The 9127-nt window shown below is 37.6% G+C and overlaps 1 long non-coding RNA gene across 1 annotated transcript; it reads left to right on the top strand.

The window, feature by feature from the left end:
• Positions 1-221: 221 nt before the first annotated feature.
• LOC144453284 (uncharacterized) lies at positions 222-8188 on the top strand. The gene is made up of 3 exons (XR_013482407.1): positions 222-355; positions 2441-2582; positions 7756-8188. It is a non-coding gene; the product is annotated as an uncharacterized LOC144453284 (long non-coding RNA).
• The last annotated feature ends 939 nt before the right edge of the window (positions 8189-9127 follow it).

Here is a 9127-nt window from a genome sequence, read left to right as displayed (position 1 = left end):
TAACAAACTTCAGATAAATCGTGTCGTTGTTACAATCGGCCAAAGATAAGTTTTGGAGTCGATCGTGCGCCACACGACCATGTACACGGACTACTGACATGGCGCATGTATGTGACATTTATCGACCACGTTATATCAAGCCGTTGGAGGCGCTTCGTTGTTTACAGTCCCGCACTTCGTTGTTTTCTGGCGAAGTGCTAGATCTAGCACTTCGGCGAAAACTGACGAAGTGCTAGATCTAGCACTTTGTCAAAAAGTGGCGAAGTGCTAGATCTAGCACTTTGCCCCGCAACTGTTCAATTTTGGACCATTTAGCTACCTCCCCAGTCCCATGACGATAAAGACGTAATTACATGTAAGTGTTGACAACATTCAATGCATGGTCAGTGAATAGCTCTGCCAGTATCATATACCCAACGTGATTGGGTGAAATTACTCACTTTTTTGTAAGCTGCGATCCTATTGGTCATATATGACGTAGTGACCTAATTACATTAATTATTTCACAACATGGCGACTTGTAAAAAGACTAGCGCAGCGATCACACTTGGAGGTTGGAATGCGCCGTATACAGTCATCTTATGAAGGGAAATATACATTTTTAGCAATGCTACATTCCTAGAAAGAATACTGATGTTTCTGTGATGTAAATAGCAGATTGAATTACGACATACCGTCATAGGAAGAATTGAAGCTTCGTATGTTGATGTGAGTCCACCCACGTGGAATATGTTTACAGTTACACATCGTTGTATGTACATGTACTACAAAATATACCAATGCATGCCAAGTCAGTCATTTTCTAAATCCTCCAAAATAATATAGATTAAAAAATGAAATTCTTCAGTTGTCCCCCCCCCCTATTTTGAACTAAATCCCAAAAAAATTTATGCAAAAAGGGGGGGGGGGGATCAATCATTATAAGGTGTATTATCATTCGTATGTAGCCTGCACAACTTCAAATTTATTGTGAGGGAAACCCCCAGCTGTTGTCCCATGAGAGTTACATGAATTTTGATTAAAAGTATACCTTGTCAATCATTTATTAGCTTAGGTATCATACTGCCTTATCATTGGTATGAATATTATACAAACGCTAACTTGTTGCCAAGTAGACCTCTGTAGTAGACCGACTACTTTTGCGACAGTCCCAAGAGAATTACGTGAATAAATTACGTGCTTGTCAATCATTCAACTCTCATTACAATGCAGTCTCATTATTGCCCCAACACACATTAGCACTGGCGGTGTCTCAAAGGGGGCAAACATCTTTGGCGGTACGTCAAAATAACGATGAATAAACAATGCAAGGTCAGATTGTGAATGAATTTTTAGGCGCATGAATGCGGAAGAACGGGAAGAACAAAAATTTCATTCGTCACATACCAGGAGGGGGGGGGGGGGGCGGTTTCCCGTAACTTTGCCAAAAGTCGACATTGTAAAAAAGAAAGGCCTGGGCGCTTGCCCGTGTGAGGGCGCAAACCCGAGGAATTACTTATATATATATACACACACACAAAATACACAAGTTATGGTACGGAGCCGTTACTCAGAGTTTCACGCTTGAATGCGATCTTCGGACAAAGATCAATTACTACCAAACCAGAGTGACTGTAGAGTTTCAATTACTACCAAACCAGAGTGACTAGTTTCAATTACTACCAAACCAGAGTGACTATAGCATTTCAATTACTACCAAACCAGAGTGACTATAGTTTCAATTAGTCACCACAATATTTTTTACATCTCACTCAGTATTTTTTGTCATGAATAACACAAACAAAATGCAGACACTGATAGCATGCACGTACATAAAATGTTACAAATTATTCTGTGTGAACACAATTAAACAGTTTTGAATTTGAGTCTTTCTTGTTTCATCCAACAGTGATGTTGATTTGTGCTCACACGGAGGTAATTATCATGCCACTCAATTGAAACTCTATGGACACTCTAGTGTGGTAGTAACACCTTATGTATGCTTAGATGTTATTCTCCAATATTTTTCTTATGTTCAGCCAAGGAAAATGAGTGACCTAATTAGGGGCCTTTGTCACTACAAGTTGTTGTTGTTAGACTCCTAGTGACAACCCTTAGGTCATGAGTATTTTTCAGTTGAATAAAAAAAAATATTGGCAAATAATATAATTACACCAACACCAGTAATATCAAAGAAAAATCAGGGAAAGTAATGGCAATTTCGAACATTTTGACTCATATTTCACACACAGTATGTAGACACTTGATGTTTTGACATAAACGTGCACTGTCATGACATAGAATGACCAGAGTATATATTCCATATTTTTTGTTCAACTTGGATCATGCATGGAATAAATCATGTCATTGAATCATTATGTATCAAATCTGAATGCCAGAACACATACACTGTAGGTATGTATGGTTATTAATACCTTTTATACATTTATTTACTCATCAGCTGGTCATCATGTACCCAAGGAAGTGATGCTAATAGTGGCACCATTTACTTTACATCGCGATCCCACCTACTGCTCAGATCCAGAAGTCTTTGATCCTGACAGATTCTTGTCCAAGAATTCTTCAGGCCGCCATCCATATTCGTATGTACCTTTCTCAGCTGGATTGAGAAATTGTATTGGTATAAGTATCAAATGCTGTAATACTAATTAAGTTTTGTATCAGTGATATTATATTGTTTGTATGCATTGCCAGGGACTAGTTGATTCCTTTCTATTCTTTCAAAGTGCCTCTATCTGTCTGTCTGTCTGTCTGTCTGTCTGTCTGTCTGTCTGTCTGTCTGTCTGTCTCTCTCTCTCTCTCTCTCTCTCTCTCTCTCTCTCTCTCTCTCTCTCTCTCTCTCTCTCTCTCTCTCTCTCTCTCTCTCTCTCTCTCCAGTAATTGAAATTCTAACACATGATGAGTCAAGATTTGATTGCGTAAAGCTGATATCACCTTGACCAAACAGAATCAAGAATTACTGGGAAATAATCTATGAGTTGATATTGCAGGTCAAAAGTTTGCCATGTATGAAGAGAAAGTCGTATTGTCATCAATGTTGAGAAACTTCAATATATCAGAGTCTATTATTAGATTTTAGACTGAATCTTAGATTTCAGATCATACTATTCGATAAACACTGCTGTCAAGGGGGGGGGGGTGCACGGGGAATCGGAGACGACTAACATTATATTTCAAAATTATATGTTAGATTGTAAGTTATATTTTATACGATATTATCGCATAGTAATACTGTAGGCCACAGTTCGGGCTTCTGGGCGATCAGTGATTTATCATATAAAAGATGCTAATACTATTATTTTCTGTGAGCCTCCTCCAAGATTTCAGACAATATTGTTTGATAAAAAAAACCTATTGCGGTGGTCTGGTTGATGAGCAATGCCCAATAATACAGTATAATATTAGTTGTTAGACTTTAACTTATATTTTAGACAGTGTTATCCGATAAAAAATGTTCGTTATGGTCCGAGTAAAAAGCAAGGTCTAATATTAGAGAAATTAGACTCTCACTTAAATCATGCAGACTCATACATACATACATACATACATACATACATACATACATACACACACACACACACACACAGACAGACAGACAGACAGACAGACAGACAGACACAGACAGACAGACAGACAGACAGACAGACAGACAGACAGACAGACAGACAGACAGACAGACAGACAGACAGACAGACAGACAGACATACATACATACATACATACATACATACATACATATACATACATACATACATACATACATACAAACAAATAATCAAACACAAATACACAATCATTTCTAAAGTGAACCATTCTTGTTTGGGACTACATAACAGGGCTATATTGCACTTTTCCTATCATGTCACTGTGGAACTGTCATGGCTCTCCCAGTCAGTCCACAGGCTATCCCATACATAGCACCTACAGGCTCTGTGTGAGTAAACGTCTCCGACTGTTCAAGGTGTTACTCCAGGCCGAGTCACCAAAATTCGCACTGGTCTTGTGAGTGACACACAACTGAGTGATACAGCCTACCCATTGACACCCAACCTGGGTTTGAGTGTGTCAGAGAAATATATGTATCTCCTGTTCCCAATGGGATTTGAACCCAAGACGTGAATCTAAGTGTTACGTTTCATCGTCAGATCAAATTTGTTGCATGTGTAACAAGTGCATTTAAGCTTATCTTTCAATTTTTCATTCATTTATATACACACTGCCTTCATTAATTATTTTGTATGGGCATGGTATTTCTGTTATTGTACATGTTGATTTTGTGTCAGGTGACACGTTTTTTGGCACCCTACTATTTTTGTCACCCAAAGTTATACATTTAGCACAGCCTTTTCACCACAAGATGATGTTTGCTGATACACACACAGACACACAGACACACACACATTATTGAACCTGAGATGTTCAGTTGTGATAATAACAATAACTTTATTTACAACAAAAAATAACAAATAATAATTTGAATAATAACAAAAATAATAATAATATTAATATAATAATACAATTTAATAGTATAAGTACAAAGTATTCCAGGTGAAGAAAGTTTAATCTAATTAAGGTATTATCAAAAGCTGTCACTGACCTTACAAGTTACAAAATTTGACCACATTTTCATGAAATAGTATCACAGTAGGAATGAGTTGACTGATTCATCTCATAGCGTCAGAAACTTGGTAAACTATGAGACCTTTGAACAAGTGACCTAACAGCCTGAATAGAAACACTTTTTTTTTTTTTTTCATGACTGTGTAAAAGTGGTTCTGCTGTTCAGCTCTTCCACTGTACAGTTTCATTTTAGCAGTGTAATAAAATAGTTAGTGGTATCACACTATAGAACACATTTCACACAGAAAGTTGATAAAATATTGTACATTTATATTACAGTCACCATATTAAAAAAATTCTATTTTAACCCTAATTTTGCATATCTAAAATAGTGCCAATGTGTTGTAGCACAACTGTAGTTTTTACATTTTTTACATTTTTGGAATGTTTATACACTTGTCTGTTAAGTCTGTTTAGTCCTTTTGGAATTAAAGGTTTTTGACCAAAAGTACACATTTTCTGTACCTAATTTGCATATCACAGCCACTGGTAATATTATCATGTAATGAAAAATTCGTAATCTGAACACCAGCGAGAATGTTCCAATCAAATTTCAACCCAACCTGCACAGTACTTTTTGAGTCTACATTTTCTGACCAAAAATCACCTTTTTGACCCATTAAATCACTAATCGATGGTAAGATCATATTTATTTCAAAAATTTTCCAACTAGACACCCAACGTAATATATCCATCAAATATCATGGCAATTGGATCAGTGGTGTTTGACTTTAAGTTGTTCACACACACACACACACACACACACACACACACGCACGCACACTTTGCCATGTTTATAGCATTACTTAACATAAGAAGTTTAGTTATGCTAAACAATTACTTATTTGTTGGGTGTGTGTCATAGTCTTCTACACAATATACTAATAACCAATGTTGACAATCGGTTGATCCTAACGCAAATTTGAAAATGACAAAATTTATAGTTGATGCATGACGGAAATATTTCAGCATGGGGTACACATTAGTCCGTGTTTTTGACAGAATAATGTAATTTGGCTACAAACTAACTTCACAATCACAACTCCAATCTACAGTGTTAGTCTGAGTACCATACTTCTAGTATGGATTGACTCACTCTACTTTACATGCATGCAGTAGATGTATACTTCCATGCAATTTCTCATGTTCAAAATAAGATTGTTCAATGATTTTTTATCCATATGTTTTGAAATTATGAAAGGCCAAAGCTGTTTGATGATGTATTTAAATTTGTCACATTTATGAAATCTGTGTGTAATTGCCAAAATAAGTTGGCCCAGACTGTTGCTCGCTAACATCAACTCACATCACTGCATAAGTACTCCTGAACAGCTCTTTGGGTACAGGGAGGTGATCTGAAGTATAAACATCATGTGTACTACATGGTCAAGTTTCTCTGTCTGGTGGCACACTGACTACTGCGTAGTAGTATTCATATAGAGAACACTGATGTGGATGTCCAATTGATTTTGAATGGGGGAGGGGGAGGGGGGGGGGGGCTAGAAGAAAAAAATATATATAATGTGTATTTGCACGTATGTAATTATAAATTTAAGAGTCTCAGAGTAAAACGGAGTAGACGTTAAAGTGCCTAAAATCAAATTAAGATGTATAACGCAAGTCAAGGCATTTTATAGTCCATGACGGACAAAGACTTCCCTGTGAGGGAAAGTGAGAATTGGATGTGAATTGTAGAATACTATGTACCATGTGAGTCAAGGCATGTTATAGTCAATGAGGGACAAAGACTTCCCTGTGAGGGAAAGTGAGAATTGGATGTGAATTGTAGAATACTATGTACCATGTGAGTCAAGGCATTTTATAGTCAATGAGGGACAAAGACTTCCCTGTGAGGGAAAGTGAGAATTGGATGTGAATTGTAGAATAATATGTACCATGTGAGTCAAGGCATTTTACAGTCAACAAGTCATTGAGAATGACATAGTCCTCGCTATAATTGGGTTTTAAGGAATTATCACTACTCTGATCACGCAACAACATTTGTGAACCTAAAACAAACAGACTTAGATATGTTGTGTGTGCTTGTTGGACATGGAATATGCCTCCAACAATAAAGGATTGGTTGGGTATGGGGGATCATATCACGATGAAAATGGAGTCTGAGTTATGGCTTTGGACATGGAAAATTCACAAACAAAATGGCTGCCAGAAAGCCATATGGGATCGTATTACGACGAAAATGGATATGCACATGTATGTCATAGAACACTGTCCTAATACCAACTTTAAATGAGATCTGTTCAAGCATGTCTGAGCTATGCCTTTGGACATGAAAATTCGCAAACAAAATGGCTACCAGGCAGCCATATTGGATCGTATCACAACGAAAATGGATATGCACATGTATGTCATAGAACACTGTCCTAATACCAACTTTGAATGAGATCTGTTTAAGCATGTCTGAGTTAGGCTTTGGACATGGAAAATTCACAAACAAAATGGCTGGCAGGCAGCCATATTGGATCGTATCACGACGAAAATGGATATACACATGTATGTCATAGAACACTGTCCTAATACCAACTTTGAATGAGATCTGTTCAAGCATGTCTGAGTTATGACTTTGGACATGGAAAATTCGCAAACAAAATGGCTACCAGGCAACCATATTGGATCGTATCACAATGAAAATGGATATGCACATGTATGTCATAGAACACTGTCCTAATACCAACTTTAAATGAGATCTGTTCAAGCATGTCTGAGTTATGGCTTTAGACAGGAAAAATTCGCAAACAAAATGGTTGCTAGGCGGCCATATTGGATCGTATCATAAAACAAATTGACGTGCATATGTATGCCATGGTATGTTGCTCCTGTACCAAGTTTGAAAAAAATCGGTCCAGGCATCTCCAAGAAACAGCTGCGGACGGACGGACAGACGGAACCCAATCCATAAGTCCCCGTTCCGGACTTCGTCCGCGGGGACTAATGAGGGACAAAGACTTCCCTGTGAGGGAAAGTGAGAATTAGATGTGAATTGTAGAATACTATGTACCATGTGAGTCAAGGCATTTTATAGTCAATGAGGGACAAAGACTTCCCTGTGAGGGAAAGTGAGAAGCAGTTTGGAACTGTAGAATATGTACTAAGAGTGTACTTTATATGTTGCAGGTGCAGCTGCAGTTGGACGGACTACAAAAGAAATTAGAGGAATTAGAAAAAGACGGCAAACGCTACATCTGTGGACAATGCTCTACAAAAGGTGATGGAGCTAGCACAAACACCAACATGGAACACAAGGCCACACAAATACTGAATGGATTAAGCAGTGCTGGCCATATTTGAGACAAATGATTTTGGGCAAGAAGCAGGGCACCTTATCATTCTGTTGTTGGGAAATAAAGAAGAGGAAGAAATTGCATCAAAAGTGTCTAAGTTCCTTCAACATGGGAAGTGGCCTACCCATTATACTAATCATACTCCATATTGTCCGGCCAAAAACTACAGAGAAGACGTGGATGTAAAACCCAGATATTTGAAATGTTATGTTTGTGGTATTGTTAGGAACTTCGCCAGATATTGTAAAGAAAAAATTCCCTGTGAGATGGAGTCATTAAAATTAAACCTTGAATAAATTTCATTCATGTGTTCTCTATTTGAGTGTGAGCTTGTAAGTTAAGATATTAGTACTCTGAGACAGGGGTGTGATCACCAAAAGGCATTGCCTTATGACAGCCTGCCTTTTGTAGGATCCTGTCTGGGGTGCCTTCTACATGTAATTAAAAGGGGTGTTAAAATTTTCTTTCAGTTCGATATTCCAATGTGGGAAATGGAATATAAATGTGCAGTAATGTGAAACCTTCTCTTGGGTGTCTGTTGAGGGTGCACCCAGGCATGACTCTACGTCTCGGATGTTGAAGCAGTAGCCTAGGGAAAAAATCAACATATCTCCCTGGTACATGACATTAAGAAACCAAAATGATTTAATAGCCGTTAAAATACATAATCACGTACATACGTGGGACAAGTTGACAATAGTTGTGAAAAACAAATCATAGACTGGCTATCAGAGGGAATATAGGTATCTCACTATGTGACTCCTTGTAAGGGAAATTTTAAGAGCAAGTCTTATAATCATTCATACCCATCACTTATAGTACTTCAAAACAGTCCTGGATGTAAAGACTTTGGCCAGTTTATTTCTACAACTATATCAGACAGATTAAAGTCTGGAGCACTATCAGTGTGAGGGAAAGTTGGAAAGGACCCACCACCACTATTAGTTATGCCTTTAAACCATGTATGTGCATTGATATGAGATACCTGAGTCTCTGGATAAAATAGGAGGACTTCAAATTAGATCAATGGGTGGAAGTTACAAGATATCTAGAACAAGGAGATTTTTCACTTCAAATGTGATGACAAAAGTTGGTATGACCATGTTAAAATATCACACGACAGAAAGCTTTTGGGTTTCAAATGTGCTGGGATTTGGTATGTGAGCAATACACAGTACCATTCGGGTGGAAATTATCTGCCTTTG

Source organism: Glandiceps talaboti, unplaced genomic scaffold (assembly GCF_964340395.1).
Source record: "Glandiceps talaboti unplaced genomic scaffold, keGlaTala1.1 scaffold_36, whole genome shotgun sequence".
NCBI classification, from domain to species: domain Eukaryota; kingdom Metazoa; phylum Hemichordata; class Enteropneusta; family Spengelidae; genus Glandiceps; species Glandiceps talaboti.
Note: the sequence above shows the minus strand (reverse complement) of the source record. Positions and strands in the feature narration are given on the sequence as shown.